Genomic DNA, 21,934 nt, shown 5'->3' with positions numbered 1-21,934 from the left:
CCGTATCTGAACAGCAGAACCAGAGAAGGAGGTTTGAATAGTGCGCCAGAAGGCTGCAGAGACATTCCAGGCGTGTGGGAAAATGTGCAGACCCTCAATGGGAAGGCTCTGGTATTTCCAAGGAACTGAATAGAAGCCAATGTGGCTGAAAGGTGACCGATGAGAGAAGGCAGCCCGAGGTGACCTTGGGGATGTTGGCAGAGACCAACCATGCAGGATCTTGTAAGGAATCTGGGATTTATCTGAAGTGATGTGGGGAACCTCTGGGGGAATTTTAACCGTGAGAGTAATGTTGTCATACATATCAAAGACCACTCAGCTGTTCTGTGGGCAGCTGGGAGCAGGACAAGACTAGATGGGAAACCGGGCAGGAGATATTTTAGTAGTCAGATCAAGGTGATTATGGGGCTAATGACTGTAGACACAGTCAGTTTTAAGGTATATTTCGAAAGGGAACACTGACATTCTAAGTGGGAGTCGATGTGAGCATGGAAGGGAGACCTAAATAACTAATGCATGGTGAAGCCATTTTTGGCCAAGAGGAAGACTGAAAGAAAAATAAGTTTGCAGGGGAAGGTGAATCAGGGCCACTTTGAACATGTAAGTATGAGGTGCTCATGAGTCACTCACGGGAATATCGAGCACAGTCTAGATCTCAAAAGAGATGTCCTCATTACACATACAGGTGTGTCCATACATCTGAGTCTCACTTAAAATGAGAACAGGGGATGCCAGTGAGAAACAGCATGAGGTGCCCCCCTCTGCACCATCAGCCTGCAGAGGAGGAGAGGATGCACAGGCAGCCATGCTCAGGGTGGGTGGTGGGAAACAAAAGAGCCCAAGCCATAGCTCATGCCTCTGCTTGGAAACCAAGGCAGTCGGCCACTGGCTGGGATGAAGAGATCCTGAGGAGAAAAGGAAGTGGTAAAGCGGTCATCTCCAAGAGGAGAATAGCAAGTCTGGCAAGGACACATAGGAGGGACAGTGAGGACTGCTCAAGTTTGAGATCGTTGCCAAGTGGAACCTGTCTGTTCCGTTGTGTGCCTTTTCTCCAGCTACATTTAGCCACTTGGAAACAGGAATGGAGGGAATGAGTAGGTAACATGTGGGTAATTTTGCAAGTCTGTAGTAAAACGTAATTTTTAAGTTATAATTTTTGAGTAAAGTGTATATGTTATGCTGTGTTAAATGTTGTGTTGCTAGAATGAAATATCTAAGTATGGATAACAAATGTAAGGTGGTTAATGGGCCTATACAGATGGCTCAGCAGTTAAGAGCACTGACTGCTCTTCCAGAGGACCAGGGTTCAGTTCCCAGCAACCACATGGTGGCTCACAGCTCTCAGTAACTCTGGTTCCAGGAGATCTGATAGCTCTGGCTTCTGCAGGCACCAGGCATGTGGTGCACAGATACATATGCTAGCAAAACACGCATAACATTTTGCCCATGGTCCTGGTAACTGGTAGCCCTAAAGAGGATGGCCGAAGTGATCTAGTGCTTCTTAGCTGTCTCACTATATGGCGGGAAAGTGGAAAGAAACAGCCACGTGCACAAGATGCTGCCAGGCAAGTGTGGTGGCCTCCCTTTGTAATAGTCTGATCTTTAGAGCCGTGTACTTCATTCAGTCATGCAAGACTTGAACCACTCCTGAGAGACAGCATTAATCCACCCAAAGCTAGAGCCCCTGAACCCAATTGCCCATCACTCACTCCCATCTATTAACCCCCACCACACTAGGGAGATAGCCCTGAGTGCGCAAGCCTGAGGAGAACAAAGTGTATTGAAACCATAGCTGTGTGTACGTGTGTGTGTGTACATGTATACATGTACGTGTGCCTATGCATGTGTGTGCATGTGTATGTGTGTGTAGGTATGTATTTGAAAACTGACAGCAACCTACCTTGCTGAAAATGAACATGAAAACCACCATGAATGGGCCCAGGGTGTAACACAAGTGGTTTGTGGTCATCACCACTGATTTTTCACCATGCCTTCCCACTGTGAAAGTCTCTGTTAGAAAAATAGAGTGGTTTGGCCGGAGATGACTTGGATTTGCTCTGAATGGGGAGGAGCTGTCAGATTTATATGGCTTTTCCTCTTAAAAATATATGGCTTCCCTTTTCATCTGCAGTAACTATAAAGCTCATTGGGGGCCATAGCTGCCCGGTCATTTGGCTCCTTGTGTTCTAATGAACATACCGCAAATCTCTCAGGAGGGCTACCCTTCCGGCTTACACATCAGATAGGAAGCTTGGAGTGTTTTGATTCTGAGATTCACTCTGGGTGTCCATGTTCCTGTGTTCTTTTCCTTTCACTTCACAGTCAGAGGTTATTATAACTGATTGGGTGTCTGTTCTCCACCGGCCCCCTGGTTTGGTCTGCACACACTTGGCTTCACTGATGGGCTCTGCATGTGGCCTGGGAAGGAGGTGATCCAAGAGCATCCTCTTCTCCACTGGCTTCTGAGATTCCAGCTCTGCCTCTGGAAACACTCTGAAACCTGAACTAAGTGCTTTTTGGTTTTTTGATAAAAATGACATAGACCCTGAGAATGTAGGCATCTTGAATTATATAGTTCAGCTTCCAAAACTTCACTGTTTGAATCCAAGCCAGTCAAATGAGCTGAAAGCTGGCAGAGGAGGACGGTGAGTGGCTGGGACTGATCCAAGGAAGCCGCTGGGAGGCCTTCTGAATGAGAAATCCACTCACTGTTGTCTCTTTCGTCATCATGGGTGATCTAATGAATACCGAAGTCACCCTAACATGAATGTAAGCTATGTGAAATTTAGATCCGTTCTCCAAAACACAAGAGATGCAGCTGGGAAGCACATAGAGGAAAAAAATACGTTTGCTTTCAAAGCTGCTATATCGGAAGGTTCACTGGTCACACGATCACACGTAATTCCCACCTGTCATTCCTCTAAGATTCTCAGAGGAACAACTTAGGAACTTAAGATCTTAAGTCATCTCTGTGTGTGTGTTCATCAGCTGTCTAGCCAATACCCTCCTTAGGAATGAGCAAAGCATCCCCAGGCCAGCATTAAATATGCTGGGCATTCCAGTCCTTATCTAATACTTACTGAGTGCCAGCCCCTTACTGTGGCTCTGCAGGAAACAGACATGGCTTATTGCTCTCCAGGAACTCAGAGTCAGTCTGGGGCAGGGACAAGCTATTAGCATATCTACTGGCATTGTCCACGAACAGGTCATGTTTAGGCAGCCATGTTGGTAAAACTTCAAGTGTAACTCCTGCCATTTCTAGAGAGAGAACGTCACAGCAAATTCTTTGTGCTACTGGCTCTCACAGTCTTCACATCTCCTCTCGGGTAGCGATTACTGAGCCTTAGATGCAAGAACTGTGTTCACCAATGGGCGTGCTAATGCGGGAGTGGGGAAAGCTCGCAGGTCTAAACCCTACACTAAGCACCCTTACTCTTACCAGTAACTAAGGAATGCTGAGGACAGGGGGTTAGGAGCACCCCAGTTGAATATCCAACCCCTAATGCTCAGCCCTGAGACATAGACAAAAAGGAACATTGTAAGAACTGGGCAGATGTATAGTGGGAGATTCTGAGGAAGCGGCTACTTTAAGTAATAAAGCAATAAAGACTGTTCTTTGTGTAGACCTCTAAGGGATGAAAACAAGGTACCCATTCGAGGAGCCCAGGTAGGTGCTGTTGTGTGCAATGGCCTTAAAGAAAGGAGATCTGGAGAAGTCATGGAGGAGAGCAAACTAAATTGTCAGGAGGAGTCAATGGAGTAGAGGGGAGATGGGCAGCTGAGCAACAGTAAGGGACAATAAGCAACAAGTGAAGGCACCTGCCTGGGACTTACGGCCAAATCCAAGTGTCTAGAGATGACCCTGACTAACCTGTGCACAGCAGGGCGTAAATGGTCAAGGCTGATGACAACAGCTTAGACAGTGCTGGTGACATTGTTCACCAGGACAAAGTGAGGAAGACGAACTTGAAGGCATGGGCGGACTAAGTGGATAGGGTTAGTGGTCAGAGTGGATGTAAGGATCTTTCTTACATTCTTCCTCCTTTCATGTGACTTCCAGGATAGTGTTCTCCTAAATCACATGAGCGTCATACAAATTCCAGTGTGGGTTTGAGTTCCCCGGGGCCTGGGGTGTTCCCACCTCTCTACAGGCAAGGATGGGCTGGTTTAAAATCTTTGCAAGAGATTTGAATTTTTATTAGCACTCTTGGACCCAGAATATTGTGTCTCAGAACTTTACACCAGCTCCATTCTCCCAACCCCAGTGGGTCCTGATCCTAATCTAGTCATGAACACACAAAGCCATCCTTCCTCACCATTTATTTTATGATGAAGATTTTCTTTCCAGGCCTCTACCCTGCATTTATTCCCATTTGGAATCCTTAGCCTGTGCTTCTTCCCGTCAGTCTCATCTGTAAACTTAATGATGACCATGTCTGTCTTTTAGCCCCGGGTCCTTAGAAACAATGTTCTCTCTATTTATTTCAAAGTTGTGAGCAGATGGCCATACTGCATGAGCTCAGGCACTGAAATCCGAACCAAACCACTGGGAACAAAACTTGTTCTCTAAGACTGGTACTAAAGTATACGTTACGAGGCTCTAACAGAGTTACATTAGAGTTATGCTGATACATCTAATAGTGTGGTTACTATGACGCTGGAAGAGAAATGACATTTGTCTAAATGGCTTCCTCACATTTCCATTTTGTGATCATACCAAGATTACAGTTTTCCTTATAGTTTTACAAATACCAGCTCACAGTGGGAAGGGAAATAAAAGGTTCTGTCTGTATGGCCAGCCTTCCACTCGTTCACCTGACAGCCCATGCATAACTCCCAGTACTCTGTCCTACCTCTAAGAATAAAAACCTCAGAAAACTAGAATAGAAAGTGCAGTTTTAGGGACGGTGGGCTTCTTGGCTGCAGAATTCTGGCAACTGTCATATTCCTGCTCTAGAGAATAGCCAGGGTCTGTGTAATACTGGGACACACACCTTAGGCAGTCTGTTCTTAGATAGTTGTGGGAACTGAACTTACAGAATCATCTTGTGGGCCTTGGCACCAATACTGGAGCATTCCAGAAAAATTTTACTCTGAAACAGTATTCATGGTTGGAGTTAAAAGCTGCCAAACATTACCAAACTCGTGCTGCCAAATTTTTTGAGATCTTTTATAAAAAAAAGAAAGAAAGAAAGAAAGAAAGAAAGAAAGAAAACGATACCTCTTTCTACTAGTCCCTGCATTCAGAGTCACATGATTCTAGCCCACCCTGCTGTCCTGTTTCACTTCCTGTTCCTCTGAATTCAGAGACCACACACCTAGCTGAAGGTCACAACAGCAGCCCAGGGGCTTGCTTTGCTTTCTCCATAATTTAATGTAGGAGTTGGTTTTGTAATCACAATAAAACTTTAATGAAGAGTATTCTGAGATAGGCCACCCAGCTACCAGGCTTTCCCTCAGAATCTCATGAGTCACCAAACCAACTCTCACCCTCATCACAAAAGCTTCTCTATGCAGTGGACGGTAGTCAGTACCAAGGCCCACGACTGTTAAAAGTGCAGAGGACATGTGACTGGGGAAGGTTAGCCGTAAATGGGACCTCTCTATCACACCCCATCCCTGGTGACTCGGAACACCGAAGAGGGGGCATACAGATTTCTAAGAGCCAGAGTTTGAGCACTGCTCAAACAAGTGACATCCTCTGGACATGCGAAGGTCACTACATTGGTGAACTCACAGCAGGTGTGATTCAGCATGAAACCTGCACAAGATCAAGCCGGTCTGTGCTCCATGAGGAGAGGAAAGAGGCCCAGAAGGCCACACACCCAGCGGAGGAGTTACTGACAGTCCATGGCCACCTAGGAAGGGAAAGTCAGTTTCCTTTAGTGATGTGTCCCTCGGTCAGTTGCCTGTGCTCCAGAGCATGGTACCATATACCCATTCACACATGAGCAGCTTCTGCGTCCTTCCATGTCCTTCTCAGCAAAGGTGACTAGCTGACATTGGAAAATAGCATGAGAAAGAAAAGATGTGATAGCCCATTTTAGTCATTTGTGTGTCCTAGAACGTCACCTTCTCTATTCTGGGAAAGTCGTGATAGATACAGAAAGTGTCCCCTCTCAGAGCTGTCAGCTCTTCCAGCCTCGCACATACTTTGCCTTGCCCTCGCTTGAGTTTCGTTCAACTCCTGTGCATTGTGGCACTGTGATCATGGAGACTGATCATGACTTGGGCAGCGAGGGACTTCAGACATACCATAAACATTTCTGCTCAGGAATACATCCATTGTCCCATTGTATGCCACTTGCAAAAACAGTTCAGAAGATTACTGAGATTTCACAGTGGCAATAGCACGGTGTCAGCTAAGTACAGTGCTCGCACAGGTCCCTTTGTGGGTAAACATGCCATGCAGACATCTCTGGGACTGAAGAAGGATTATAGAGGTTGATGGTGTCAAGGAAATGATATTTTCCAGACACAATATGGCAGGAGAGTGTGTGAATCCACAGAGACTGTGACAACATACCCAAAGTCTGCAAAAGCTCAAACCAAAGTCTCAGCATGGAGAAAGAGAGGCAGCCATGGAGGCTCAACCCTACTATTGACATTTGGTTGCTCTGGAAGAGGGAATATACCTTACTTAGAGTTTCCATTGCTGTCAAGAGACGAGTTGACCAAGGCAACTCATAAAGGACAACATTTAATTGCAACTGGCTTACAGTTTTAGAGGTTCAGTCCATTATCATCATGGCAGGAAGCACTGCAGCATCCAGGCAGACTTGGTACTGGAGGAGCTGAGAGAGTTCTGCATCTTGACCTGAAGGCAGCTAGGAAAAGACTGACTCTTCAGCACTGGGCAGAGCTTAAGCACTAGAAGCCCTCAAAGCCTGCCTACACAGTGACACACTTCCTCCAGCAAGGCCACACCTATTCCAACAAGGGTGTATTTCCTAACAGTGCCACTCCCTGTGGACCAAGCATTAAAACACATGAGTCTATGGGGGCCAAACCTATTCAAAGCTCCACAGAATGTCAGTCTCTTCAGTGCATTGCTGCTTAATATATCAACTATATCTCAGGGCAGGCCTCGAGTAGGAGCAGTTAACCAACATAACGTGAACTCCATGTGAGAGAGAGAAAGAGACATGAAATGGGTGGGTAGGGAGGTTAATTAGGGTCTGGGGAGAGCTGGGAGAAATATAGGAATATAATCAAGACACATTGTATGAATTTATCAAAAAACAAAGAAAAACAATATTTTTAAAAGATAAACAGGAGAAGCAGAAACCATTGGACCTGTCAAAGTGTCCTGTTGGGGTTTTGGTCCAACTTCTATCAAAAACATACAAATTTTTATTTAGATCTTTGACTGTTGGAAAGACAGAAGCAGACTATGCCATTTTCTCATTATACTTGACAAGGAAACTTCTGTGGGGAGAAAAGGAGAAACGAGGTAGCAAGCATATATTAAGTAACTTCCATTCCTAATGTGTACAGGGATTTCTAAACATGTTTTCAATTTCCCACTTTTACATCTAAAACAACTACTCACTTCCAAACCTTCAGAATGGTGTGGCAGAGGGGGCCTAGCATGGAATGTCCCATCCACCTTACTTAGGAGAAGAGTATGCCTTTGTACAGTTCCAGGCTTGTATCTCCGTGCTTCCGGAAATGTCAGCATTATCAAGAGATGCACTGGCTTGCGGTAATGTCTTCATTCCAGATTCAATGAGCTATTTTCCAGCCTAAAGATTTCTAAAATTGGACTTTCCTTTGAACTCTGAAGTTTCAACACAGTTTAAAGAATTTGCATTCCATTTCATAGTAGGTTCTATGACAAATTTGACATTCCTTTCAACTTCTCCATCAACTGATATTTCTTTATGCAAACCTCGTAAAACTATAATGACTCTCTTTCATGTTTAATGGTGGATTTTTTTACTATTCAGGTGGTTGTACAAGAAAATGTCCAAGGAAGTTACTGAGATAACACTGTGGCTCTTCATTTGCATTTGCTGGAGATAAGAATTTTTTGGCAATGAATGAGTGAATGAATGAATGAATGAATGAATTTTTTGACAAAGTTCTGTTCCAAAATATTACCATTACTAGCCCATAGTCATTGTCTGGATGACAAAGATGAGGTGGTAGGTAGAAATTTAACTGTAGCTGTGTGCTGTGCCCACCTAAGAGTGCCACTTGTTGGCCTGGGTCAGCATCTTTATAGGAAGAGTTGAGCCACACCCCAGAAAAACTCTGAAATAGAGGTGACTATTTTATTTTATTTTAGTACATTTTCTGTTGGAAATAACCTAATTTGGCAAAATAAATTTGCCAGTTAATAACAGGTCACCTCTTCACTGGGTTTCCACAAGAGTAATTCCATACTGAAGCCTCTACATAAGGCTTGGGGTAAGATCTAATTTCTACCTTCCATCTCCTCTGCCTGTCTCCTCTCAGGATTCCCTAATGGACATAGTCTTCATTCCCAAAGCCTGTCTCCTCTCACCCTACAGCTACCTCACATACCTACCTCACATACCTACCTCATACCTCAGATAGTCCCTTCTTCATAAATAGCAAAGAAAACAGCCTCCATCGCTTCATCCAAGACATAAGAAGAAACAAAGACATTGTCTATCCCTACATTGATTTTTCCCTTCACTATTCATGTGGCTGCATTCAGACCCTGGTTTGGGTGTACCCTGAAGATCGTAAAACTATTATCTAAATCATATAAAGCCTGATATAAATAAAGATATTCTTAAAACCATGGGGTATATAGCTCTGTGTGAGTGTGTGTGTGTGTGTGTGTGTGCGTGCGTGCGTGCGTGCGTGCGCGCGCGTGCACGCGCGCGCAGGCACATGTGACAGCCATAGGTTGAAAATGAAATGTCTTCCTCAATCACTTTTCTACCTATGTTTTTTTTTTTTTTAGAAAGTCTCTACAATATTGCCATTTTGGCTAGATTGGCTAACCAGAAAGCTCCTGCCATTTGCCTACCTTCATCCCCAGCCCCAGGATTTCAGGTGCACACTACCAAGCCTGACCTTTTTACATGGGTCCTGGTGATCTGAACTCAGATCTTCATGTGTGCACAGCAAGCACTTCTCTGAGTGAGCCCCCTCCCTGGCCCATAGCTATAGAACCCTATGAAAAGAGAAAAGGCACAGTTTGCACTTAAAAGGTGAAATGGGAGATAATTTTGGAGCATTTCCTGTCACTCTGGTTTTGAGATCCCTACATAGACAGCACTAGGGTCTGTAGAGTGTGAACTGCTCTGCTGAGGAGCAAACGTGAGACAGAGGGACAGGCCTAGTTACCTGAAGCCAGCACCTCTTGGGTGTACAAACATCACAAAGGAGCTAGCCTGATCTCTCATCCCAGCCATGGCGTATTTGTTCTGCATAGGATGGAATGAAAGACAGGATTTGGGTCGTGCTTTCCCACCAGCTACATGTTGTATCCATTTCCGGTTCAGCCATGCATGCCGGATTGAACTTAATGCTTTCGAAGTCTCTGAAGCGGGAGCACATCCTTCCCTGGCTGGTATTTTTTCACTTATTGGTTAATGGCTGTGTGCACAGCAAAGCTGTAGTCTGTAGCTTGTTTTCCAATTCGGCTGCTATGGGCATTGCTGCTACTCAGAGATAGTTTAATTCTTTAATTGAGGTAGCTGCAAATGAGTCTGTGAACAACACAGCATTCCTCAGGCCTTGCTAGAGCTGTCTGGGTGGAGATCACTTGTATGTTCTGGATCCTTGAGCTTGTCAACACACTAAGGTGTTAAGATGGTGCCTCCTCTGGGGTCAGTGAGCCCTGCTGTTGGCCTGGTAGAGCCATGGACAGGCCTGAACTCAGTTCCCAGTCTCATTTCTGCTCTTCGTGTCAGGTAGGTGCTTAGCCCGACAGCACCCTGGACAACAGAGCCAGCTGAGTTCTCTGTCACCATGCTTCTAGAGCTTTCCTCTCTGGCTCAGCTTCTGTAGCTTGCCTGGAAGACAGAGATTAGAAAAACTCCTCTCTTAGCCCCTTAACATTAGTTTTTCTACCTTAATCAGGTACTTTCGATGCAGAAAAGTTTAGGTGATAAATGTAGCCAAAGGGGCAGAAAAGAGCTGCTCAGCCAAAAGGACCTATACTTCAACTGACGTTTGAAGAATGAACCAATTAAGGAAGCAAGTGCAGAATCTCAGGGCTCAAAAGCTCTGCTTAGAAACCTTACTGGATCTGGAGCAACTAAAGTCTGAGCCTTCAAAGTATGAGACTGTCAGCTAGGATTGTTGGTTCTATGCAGGACAAGTGGCATGAAGCCTGCTGATGCCTCATCCATTCATGTGTAAACAAGACATGACTCTGCACTGTCCTGACCCTAAGCACACATGTAATTTCATTTAAAAGTTCCATTGTTCCCTCTGAATCTATTTTTCTGCCTACTCTTCTCTCCTTTCTTGCGTTACCCCTCTCTCCCACACATGTCACCTTCTGCATGTTCTCTCTTCATTGCTTAGCTGTTACATTTCCTTATCTACCTTAAACCCCGCTGACCCCATCATTGATTCTTTTGAAAATATATTCAAATATTACATACGTGGGCAGAGGTATTTACATAAAATCATTATTAATGGCAACATCATTGAATTTTTTAAGTGCACTCCAGTGGCCAGGCACTAGGCTGCTCCCTTCACATACACTGTCCTGTTCATCTTCAGCCTCATAGGTTAGGCTCATGTGTTATCTTACTTACAGATGAGAACTCTAAGGCTCCAGAGTAAAGTACCTAGAAGGAGACAGTCCTCCCTAGAAAGTGCTGTTGCTGAACTGGGATGCAAGTCTAACTTCAGTTACTGTCACCCACATTATAGCTTGCTTAGAGGATATCTTCTCAGAGAAGCAACACCTCAGCAGCCGCTGAGGACACTCTCCCTGAAAGAGCCTGTGGCCCTCATGTCCAGTCTCTTGTTGCCTTCCCAAGTTCTCCTGACAAATGCTGGTACAAAGGTGTGAGTCACATCCCAGAGCCTCCCTGCCTGTCTTAGGGTTGTCCACCTACCTGCCTTGTACTCTGAAGAGAGCTGAATAAATGCTCTAGGGCACTAGACTGTGGAGGGAGGTGTCCCCTCATGCCTCCACCACAGTAATCAAACGCTGAGCAAGAAAACAGAAGCAGGAACTGGTTCTTCCCGCCAGTGAGTCAGGCATTTTCCCAGGCTTCAGCAACTGCCTACCACAGCCAGGCAAGGAAAGGTTTGATGGTTTTGGAACATGAAGCTTAGCACAACTGAACTTACAATGTTCTACAACCATCACTTACAATGAACACAAGAGGAAGAACTTGAATACATATGCTGAGCTCTGACTCCAGAGCCTTAGACTCTCGGCCACTGTGGAGAATGGACACAGCAGCCAGAACAAAGCACTCTGAGAGGCAGCCCTAGTGCACAGGCAAGGACTGCAGTGCAAGCATCTCACGCTTGCAGACTTTGCCTGGCTTAAGTAAATGGAAGGGGACATTATTAACCAAGAAATAACAAAAGATTATACATCTTCACCTATTTTCTCCAAGCATGAAAGGTTAAGAGACACTTTCTTCCCTCTGCCACCCCAAGCAAAACCAGGTCCTCAACTCAGGCTTGTGAGAGTATACATTCATAGGAAATTCTAGGATGTTTGGAAGGGGACACACAGTGTTTTCTATGTAGGTCAGTGACTCTCTAAGTGGGGAGGTAAGAGTGAGCTTTCTCCACTGGAGAGATTTGGCAGTTGTCAGAGGCGTTTTTATTATTACAACTAGGGAAGAGGTATGCTGGTATCCAGTTGGAACAGACCAGTGCACAGCTCAGTCCTTACAATAAGCATTATCCTGGACCATTTTATCAGTGGTGATGATGACACAAAGGGCGAACCTTAGCACAGGTCCGTATGAGTCTGGAGAAAGGATCGCTCCCAAAGATGCTGGGTCTGCTTTGGTTTGAAATGGGTCGGGTTGGGTTGGACTGACTTTTGAGACAGGATCTCTCACTATGTAGACACTCGGCCTCAAACTTGGGATCCTCCTGCCTCAGCCCCCATGTTCCACTATGCAGGGCTTGCCTCCTGCATTATTTGTAACTATGTTAGAACCAGGAATCTCTAAGAAAATCAAGGAGACTCTGAAATTTGACAATCCTGGCCAAAAAAAAAAAAATAGAGATTTCTTACTACTTACCCACCTTCTTGCTGAATTCTACTTTTAGAGTTGAGAAGTTTTGGCTGCCTTCTCTTTTTTTTTTCTCTTCACTAAATAATTAATTTTCAAATTTGTCTGAAATGGATCTTTGCATCTTGGACCCCTCTCCACACTGTGAGGGTTTAGACGATGACCTTCACACCTAGGGGTCTGGCTCTGCTCAATAAAGAGCCGCAGAGAAGAGCTTGTGCCCTTGGAGGCAGTCCAGGCAGGAGGAAGGCTTTCACCTCCTACTTTGTCAAGTACCTTGTTCAGCCCGTGAATTACTCCCCTCCCCGTTACGAGTCTCACAGAGGCCTTCAGAGGAGGGGAAGGATGAGGCTGACTGGAAGCATCAGTGACTCTGACAGTGAAAAAGAAGTCTAAGTGCGAAGTCACCAATTCACTAGCTAAGACATTTCCCTTGGGCCCTGTGGCTACTTCATTGAGTGGACTGACACTCCTTAATCCAGAAAACATTTTTTATTTGTAATTCTGGGATCTTTAGTTAGGGACTTTATCTGCTTTATTTCATGCATGCATTCATTCAACATTTATAAGACCTAGAGTGTGTCTGAGCCTTGGGTTTTCATCTGGGACTACAATTTATCAGTTATGTCTCCAGGTCTTGGTATCTTCATCTATTAAAAAGAGCAGATAGTTGTGATTGTTTCCAGAACTCACTGGAAGAATTTGTGCAATGATTGAGTGCATCTTGAGCATTCAAGAAAACTGTGTTCGCCCACTCTATGGACAGAACTGCAGCCTTCCACGGAGTGGAATATAAAAGAAATCCCAACCTCAGTGTAGGCATTGAGGGAGGCCTCCCCACCATGTCCAGGAGACAGTCTCACAGCAGACTTCCTAGTCCTCTGGCTCTCACACTCTTTGTGCCCCCTTTTCCATGTGTTCCCTGAGTCTTAAGTACAGGAGTTGTATTGATGTATCCGTTGGGGCTAGACTCCTGGTGCATTGATCTATGCATTGCATTCAGTTGTGGTTTCCTGTAATGGTCTCCATTTGCTGTATAGAGAAGCTTCGTGGGCAAGGGATTAAAGCTACACTTATTTGTGGATATAAGGATAAGGTTTAGAATGAAGCTAGCAATTTGCTGGTTTAGTAAAGTAGCAGCAATAGGTTCTCCTCTAATATCCATAACCTCACTAGCCCAAGGTAGTTAGATAGGTTTCTAGTACCAAGCATGATTTCCCTTCTGTTGAGTTGGTCTAAGTTCTATCAGAGAGCTGTTGGTTACCACCAAGACATGAGTGCCACTACTGCACCTCTGGTATCTTGCAGCACTAGTCAGTGTTATGGACTTGTCACAGCTGGATACGACTATTGTTTCTTCCCTCCCTGGGCAGCTTACATAGTACTTTCTGATGTTGTAGAAGCTGGGTCACAGGAAAGAGGCTTTAGGCTATATTTAACTTGAATTATCTGAGTCCTGTGTCCTGTATATGCTGTCTTCAGCAATGGAGACTTACCTTTGACCCTGGTGACAGCCAAGGGAAGCAGCAGTGGTTTATATTGTTTTGGGAGTCTCTGAACTACTTTTGGGAATAGTTGACCACCAACTCAAGAAGAGGTTTCCCAGGCCTGATACCAGCTACCTTTTGTTAGGTAGTTTATGGCTTGTGAGGAAGATTTCCAGCCCTAATGGTGTAACTTTAAGGTGTGTGTGTGTGTGTGTGTGTGTGTGTGTGTGTGTGTGTATGCTTGTGTGGGGGGTTATATGTATTGTGTATGATTTTAAGTAAATATAAAATAATATAATTCCTTGAGGCTTTATCAAACAACCATAGTGTTATTTGTCCCTCCTCCTTCCTATAATGACCTTCTCCCTCTTCCCCAGTTAGAGCCTCCTCCCCATTTTCCCATTTCCCCCTTCATATTGCCTATATCCTGCTGGTCCCCTCTTAAGTCCCTATCAGACCCGGTTTCTGCAGTTACTGTGTCATATACTCACACCTGAAGACATGAAGATAGGAACTACAGGTGAGAACGAATATACTACACTTGTCTTCCTGGGTCTGTGTTACCTCAGTCAGTATGATCTTTTTTGAATAATTCATGATTTTCATTTTCTTTATAACAGAGTAGTATATGTACCACATTTTCACTGTGCATTCATCTATCGCAAGACACATAGGTTGTCTCTGGGTCCTCGCTGTTGTGACTAGAAGGCAGCGAGCACAGCTGAGTAATTATGTCTGGGGTAGGTTGTTGAGTCCTTTGGGCATATTCCAAGGAGTGGCATAGCTAGGTCGTGTGGTGAATGTATTTCTCAAGTGGCTGCACCAGTTTGCAATCCCACAAACAGAGAATAAGGACTCTCCTTTCTTCACAGCAATGCTTGCCTGTTGTTTTGTTAATCTTATCCATACTGACTGGGTGAGATGAAATCTCAAAGTTGTTTCAATTTTAATTTCTCCAATTTATCAAAGATGATGAAATACTTTTTTTTGTCTTGCAGAAGCGTCTCTGCTTCTTGAAGTTCCATTTATTTATTTTTTTAATTAACTTGAGTATTTCTTATATACATTTCGAGTGTTATTCCCTTTCCCGGTTTCCAGGCAAACATCCCCCTCCCCCCTCCCCTTCCTTATGGGTATTCCCCTCCCAACCCTCCCCCCATTGCCGCCCTCCCCACAACAGTCTAGTTCACTGGGGGTTCAGTCTTAGCAGGACCCAGGGCTTCCCCTTCCACTGGTGCTCTTACTAGGATATTCATTGCTACCTATGAGGTCAGAGTCCAGGGTCAGTCCATGTATAGTCTTTAGGTAGTGGCTTAGTCCCTGGAAGCTCTGGTTGCTTGGCATTGTTGTACATATGGGGTCTCGAGCGCCTTCAAGCTCTTCCAGTTCTTTCTCTGATTCCGATGAAATACTTTTTTGAGGTATTTTTAGCTATCTTTATTTCTTCTATTGAGAACTGTCTATTCAGAGCCCTGGCCCATTTTTATTTATCTATTTATTCACTTTACATCCTGACTACAGCCCCTCTCCTCCCAGTCCCACTCTCACATAACACTGCCCTCAGAGAAGGGGAACCCCCATGGGTACCACCCACCCGCCCTGGCATTTCAAGTCGCAGCAGCGCCAAGTGCATCAACTCCCACTGAGGCCAGACAAGGCAGACCAGCTAGGGAAAGCGAATCCTCCAAAGGCAGGCAACACAGTTGGCAACAGCCCCATCCCCACTCCAGTTGGTAGGGGGCCCACGTGAAGACCAAGCTACAAATGTGTAGGGAGCCGAGGTCCAGCACTTGGGTCCTCTTTAGTTGGTGGTTCATTCTCTGTGAGCCCCTGTGGGCCCAGGTTAGTTGACTCTGTAGATCCTGTGGTTTCCTTGACCTCCCCCAGCAGCTCCCTCAATCCAACCCCTCACTCTTCCACAAGTTTCCCTGACCTACGCCTAATGTTTGGCTTTGGACCTCTGTATCTGATTTTATCAGCTGCTGGATGAAGCCTCTGAGATGACAGTTATGCTAGGCTCATGTCTGTGGGCATAACAGAGTATCATTAATAGTATCAGGGGTTCGCTCTCTCCCATGGGATGGGAGCCCATCTTTCAATTGGGTCATTTTTCCCTTGATTCCTTGTTTGCTGAGCTTTTTGTATATTTTCCTTTTAGTCTCCTGTCAGAAGTATTCTTTTAAAACAATCTTTCCAGTCCTTTTACAGGACAGGATTGCTGTGCTCATCAGTTACAGAGCCTGCCAGGTTGACCACAGAGACAGTCTTCCCTTGTATGATCATTCTGTTCCTTCTAAGTCTCTAATGAAGAGAATTTGAATTCCTGTAGTATGCTTCTAAAACAGCTGAATCTGTCATAATTTATCTCTTAGTTAACTTATTAGACAATTGTTTTCAGGTTTTAATCCCATTGACTCCAGCCAATTAAAATTCTGTGGTGTTAATGAGGAAAAGGAAGGAAATATTTTTAGTGTTTATATTATTTTTAATTGGGGAGGGAGGACTGTTACAGGCATGTGCCTGTGCTTGGCCAGAGACTTTAGATGATCTGTGTTGCAAGTGTTAGTGAGCTGCTATGTGGATGCTGGCTACTGAGTCAAGAGCAGAATGTACTCTTAGCTCCTGAATCACTGAGACGAAGAAATACTAAGTAGGGAATAAAGGCTAAAGGACCAGGAGTCTAATGACAGCACCAGCGAATAGCATGGCTGAACAGAAGCTTTTCCAGGGCACATAACGGACGGTTTGGTCACTCCATTCAGTTTTCAGATTCTCTGAAGAAAAGTGCCCAGCTGACTCAATATTGTCACCTCCCTCAAAGGAGATCGAATTAGCAGTGCCCAATCACAGCTGAATTGTCGGAAAATCGAGTGCTATAGCCAGGAGGGGCAGATGATGTGTGCACATCAGTAAAGTAGCTGCAAGTGTCTCACAGATAAATCTTTGCACGTATATATGATCCTTGCGTAGGAATCAACTGTGAGATGTAGATTTATTGAATCTAATATAGATATCAACTTGGGAGTTTGGTAAGTGTTTGAAACAGCAGGGTGTGTTTTATTAGCATTCTAGATCTTAGTCTACTCTGCCTATCCAAGTTCTTAAAACAAGAACAGTTCAAGAGGCATTTTTGCCTCAACTAACTCACCCATTACATGTGCTCTGGGAAATTGTACAATAAAATTATTAGTTCTATCTTTGGATCTTTGGATCCAGAGCAGCCAGTGTCTCACCTGCCTTCATCCAATAAACATAAAACCCCAAACTTTGAACATAAAAGGCAAGATATAGAAGAATCTGAGGAAGGATTGAAGCCCCGAAGCAACAGAGTCAACTAATCTGGACCCTTGGGGTTCCCACACTGAACCCCCAAACAAAGAACACACACAGGCTGGGACCAGGCCTCCCTCCCATAAGTAGCAGATGTGCAGTTTGGTCTTCGTGTGGGTCCTGAACAACCGGAATGAGGGCTATCCCAAAAGCTGTTGCCTGTACATGGAATATGTTCTTCTAGCTGGACTTCCTTGTCTGGCCTCAATGGGAGAGGAAGTGCCTGGCCTGGCAAACACTTGAATTCCCCAGGGTCCCACCCACTCAGAGGAGAAGGGGAGGAGCAAGGATTGTGGGAGGGGTGACCAGGAAGGGTCAGTGAGTGGAATGTAAAGTGAATAAGTACAAAAATTAATTTTTTTAAAAAAAGGAAAGGTAGAAAGGGTCTAATTTATACTAAAATAAGCCTTTCTTCTCTAGCCCATTTAATAGCTCTGAGTGGTATCACTGGGTCAGAGAGAATTTTTTTTCCTCCAGAAAAGAGAAAATGCGCGAAGCACACTTCCATCACATGCCGTTTTCTGGGTCTCTTTGGAGAAGTTATAAGAATAGGGTCCTTTCCCCTGCATGTCAGCTCTGACATTGGACCACATCTAGTGGACAATAGCCATATTCCTCTTCATTTCTTCTTGGCTCTCCAAGGACAGAGCTCTAAATGAGGAGTGGCTCTGCACTCATTCAGAGTTTACTACGTTTTTGTGACCTTGAAGGTCACATAAGAATCTTTATGTAGAAAAAGATAATACTGTGACTTTGCTAGCCATGTCAGTCTGTGTGTGTTTTGCAAAAGCACAAATTACTGAGACCAAATAAGCTGAGGTACCTGACAAGACCACCCAACTCCTGACTTGGTGCCACTTCATTCCCATCCAACCCAGGAATCCTCCCGTGAGGTTTAGGTAAATCTTAATTTAATTGTTCATTCAGTTAAAGATTATTTACTGGAGACCAGTGTTTAGTGCCCTGGAAATACAAAGATAAATGCTTCAAGGAACTTTTATCCAACCTTTCCTCGACCTTTCCAACACATGTATGTATGCACGTGTGTCAGGAATGTTTTTAGGAGAACATGAGACAACAATATATATCAAGAATATTTTCATGAAGAATAAAGATAGGAACAAGCAAAGCTTATTAAATATTTCCATACATCAGGCACTCTGGCAGATGCTTTTAAATCTAATGCCTATGAGGACAAGTTTAGAAGCAATAAATAAGTTTCAGGAGCTGAGTGATATTTATATATTGCAACTTTAAGCACATTATTTCTTTACTTTTGTTTCTCTAAGCGAGCATCCATGAATTCCTCAGTCGGAAAAATAATGTTTCTTCTGAATCTCCAAAGGGACACAGCGTTCTGCTCATGTGCCGTTTTCTTTAGTTAGCTCATTTTATAGAGAGATGTCTACATGTGTCTTTGCCAACTAAGTCTCTAGAGGTCTAGAGGTCTCTAGAGGTAAAGATGTCTTGTTCATCTTTACAACTCCTAGAATAGATAGATAGAATACCATATACCATTGATCCACACTTAGAAAGTACTTATAACACAAAAAAAGTCAATTAATGTGCCCATAGCTTTCATTGGATTGGCCACATTCTAATGTCACATTCTAGCTCCCTCTTTCTCCTCCTTTGTCCGTAATATATCAGTAGTCTCCAGGACATACAATTAAACAAGCCAGTCTGGAAGGCCAACTACATCCGGTCACATCTCCACAAGCAACTTCCTCTTGGCACCTTTCTGACCTACCGGCACACATGATCAGAACTACAGATCCACCAGATCCCTAGGTCTAGAAGCCAGACCCCAAGCTTCAACCCATGCAGATTCAGGCAAAATATCAAAAGCGATCTGGGCAGATTCCCAGGATCCTGTTTACTCAGCATGTGGTCCAGAAAGTGGCTTGTGTGCCCTCATGAAGAAGCGAGCAGAGCTTGGCCCTCTGGAGCGGGGTTTCTTTGTCTGGTTCTAAATTTTTGTAGCTATTAAGCTTGAGAAATGATGAATGGATAAATACAAATCCTGAAAAACCGTGCAGTGGAGTCATATGCATAAAAACTGACAAAAGGAACCAGAACTGAAGCACAGAGGCGTCTGTCTGTGGTCCAACCCGCATCTCCTTGATGCTGCTTCGGATGTTTCTACATTCGTTCCTGGTAAAACTGGGCATCATCAAGCCTTGTAACATCATGGGAGGGTTACAAGGAGATGGGATTGTGCATTGACGGGAAACACTATTGTTGACAAACAACCAGTTGCCATCCCATCTTCCAGAGTCTAAGACGTGAACAGTCCAAAGCCATGACTCTTCTTCCATACTTACTTTCTGTATCTGACAGTCATCCAGTCTCATCAGTGTCACAGGTCCTAATATATCTCTATCACCCTGCGCTAATAGAACTTCCTTAGCCAAGCCCTGTTAGACATTCTTGTAAATTAACTCCTTAATGGTTTTCTTCAATCTACTTTCCTCACGGTTGTGAAAGCCAACTTGATAAGCATAAACTAAATAACATCACCATCTCTGCTTCGCTCCTTAATAATAACCTTTTCATCTTGAGAGCTGGCTCTGCGATCCTCTTTTGGGCCCAACCTTGCCTTTGTTTGCAAGGCTAGTGAGGCTGCACTGATCTGCCTTCAGGCTGTAAACACACTGAACTCCTTCCTATCCCAGGGTCTTTGAGCTCTCTCACACTCAGGTCTTACTCTCTCCCTCTCAATTCTTCAAACTTTAACTACCACTGTGTGGGAGGCTCCACTGTTGCCATGGGCTGGATTGGGTGCTTTGCTATAGGAATTCACTGACTGCTGTTCTATGCATTTCTGCCAGAACAAGACCATTAATTATCCTAAGCTACAACCATATCAGGAGGTACCGCTCCTGAGCCTTAAACACAGTGGATATTCCACAGTTGAATCTCAGCACCTCTCCTCGGCACTGGACTGTAGGGATTGGTTTGGTAGTTTCAGACCTCAAGGATACAGCTTGGCAGTTAATCTAGTAAATTCTATAGTCCTCTGTCAGTTTCTCTTTTCCTATTTGTTTTGGTTCAACTCATTCCATACACTTCCTTGTCTTCTTTTTCAGACAACAATTGACTTTTTGACAAATACTGAGTGAAAGAGAAAGATTTAAAACCCCTGTCTCTGTAGTGTCACCTGCTATTAGTTTTCCCTCTCCAGCCAATAAATGGACACAATTTTTCTTCAGCCTCTCATGCCTGATACATTTAAAGAATGTCTGTGTCTTTCTTTGTCCCTTGGAAGCTATAATGCATTCCTTCCTTTGGAAATTTCTCACTGTTGACATAAAAGGTCATAGAATTTTCTCTGCCCATTAATGACTCTTACTGTCTGAGAACTTCTGCAGCCTTCTTTCCCCCCAGTGTCTTTGTTGCTATTGTTTTTATAAATATATGGATATATTATTTTCTTTGATATATAGTCATATATATTGTATTTTACATTTTGTTCCCTTAAGAAATTATCTGGAATCATCACATTTGTATATGTTTATTGTGATTATATAAATAGAATGTATTCACTTAAGAGAAAGAGGGAAGGAAAGTAAGGAAAGAGGAAGAGATAGAGAAAGAAAACATATTTGACTCTGAGGAAAAATGGTTTTCCCAAGAGAACAGTGAGGACAGAAAGGTAAAGAGGGAAGGGGAGACAGGGAGAGATGGTGGAGATGGGAGATGGGGACAGAGGGAGAGGAGATCTGGTAGGGGTTTTGTTTTTGTTTTTTCTGTTTTGTTTTTGTGTGTCTGTCTGTCTGTCTGTTGTAGAGGTAAACTAGGAGGGGAAAGGACAGACAAGAATGAAAAGCAGTCTGAAAAGATTCATGATGAAAGTTCCTGTCCTCAGCTGACATGCTAGTCACAGTCCTCCATTCTCCCAGAGGAGATGATCAGCATCACTGTAACCTTGGAGATGATTGGCATCGCTGTAACTCATCCCTTTTGCAGCAAAACGGTTCAAAGAGAGAAGCCTATGGCAAGTCCACCATATTATCTGTCTAAAGAAATTGCTAGGAGGGAGAAACAGAAAGGACTGAGAGAAGATGGAGGAAGAAGATGAACCAGAACCACATGGCCTGAAAGAGTCACAGGACCAGCAGAGCAAACACTGCAGTTTCAGGTCTAAAGAGGACAGACCTCACCTATAAGGATGCAGACTATGGGGTATTGAGAAGCTGAATCCTGCCAATTAAAGTGGTTGAATTGAGAAGCATTTAGGATATTCCTAAACCACACCCTTAAGTGCATCTGGGAAAGGATTTCTAATGAGGATTTCCTGAGGGGGAAGTACAAGACCACCAACCAACCTGAGAGAAGCCATCACCAAGGTCTGTGGGTCTTACTGGAATAACGCACAGGAAAGAAGAAAGCCACCTTCAGAGCTCTGGGGTTCTACTTCCTGCCTACCACATAGGAGTTCTTCAACCTGTCCTCCATTGTGTGAACACTCAGACTTCTGACAAGTTAAGACCCCTTCCCTGATGATGTTTGTGGCAGGAATTAGTGTAAGACCAGCACAAGAGTAAATAAGAACTATGCAGAAAATGACATGATCCCTTCATTTGTGGAAGGTTGACCCCAGTAAGCAAAGTATACTGGCGATGGCAACTCCTGTTCCCATCTGGACTAACTCTGGAATTAAGTAAAGTCCAAAACTGGAAGGCATAACTTCTTTTATTTATGTATTTATTTTTGCTTCAGTTGAAGTAGATAGATCAGTTCAAATACAGGCTCCTCAGGTGGAAAAACACACACCTTTAATCCAGATCTTGAGACCAGAAGACACACATACCTTCAACTGGGCCACACCTCCTCCTGGAGACCTATGTAAGAACATGGAGGAAGGAAGCTTTCTGTCTCTACCTACTTGCTCTCATCTTTCTAGCAAGCCCATTT

General features: G+C 44.1%; 1 protein-coding gene across 22 annotated transcripts in view; it reads left to right on the top strand.

The window, feature by feature from the left end:
* Hpse2 (heparanase 2 (inactive)) overlaps positions 1 to 21,934 on the top strand; it is a 705,780-nt gene that overhangs the window by 648,383 nt on the left and 35,463 nt on the right.

The sequence above is a fragment of the Rattus norvegicus genome, chromosome 1 (genome assembly GCF_021556685.1).
Source record: "Rattus norvegicus strain SHRSP/BbbUtx chromosome 1, alternate assembly SHRSP_T2T, whole genome shotgun sequence".
NCBI lineage: Eukaryota > Metazoa > Chordata > Mammalia > Rodentia > Muridae > Rattus > Rattus norvegicus.
This window is presented reverse-complemented; position numbering and strand designations above follow the sequence as displayed.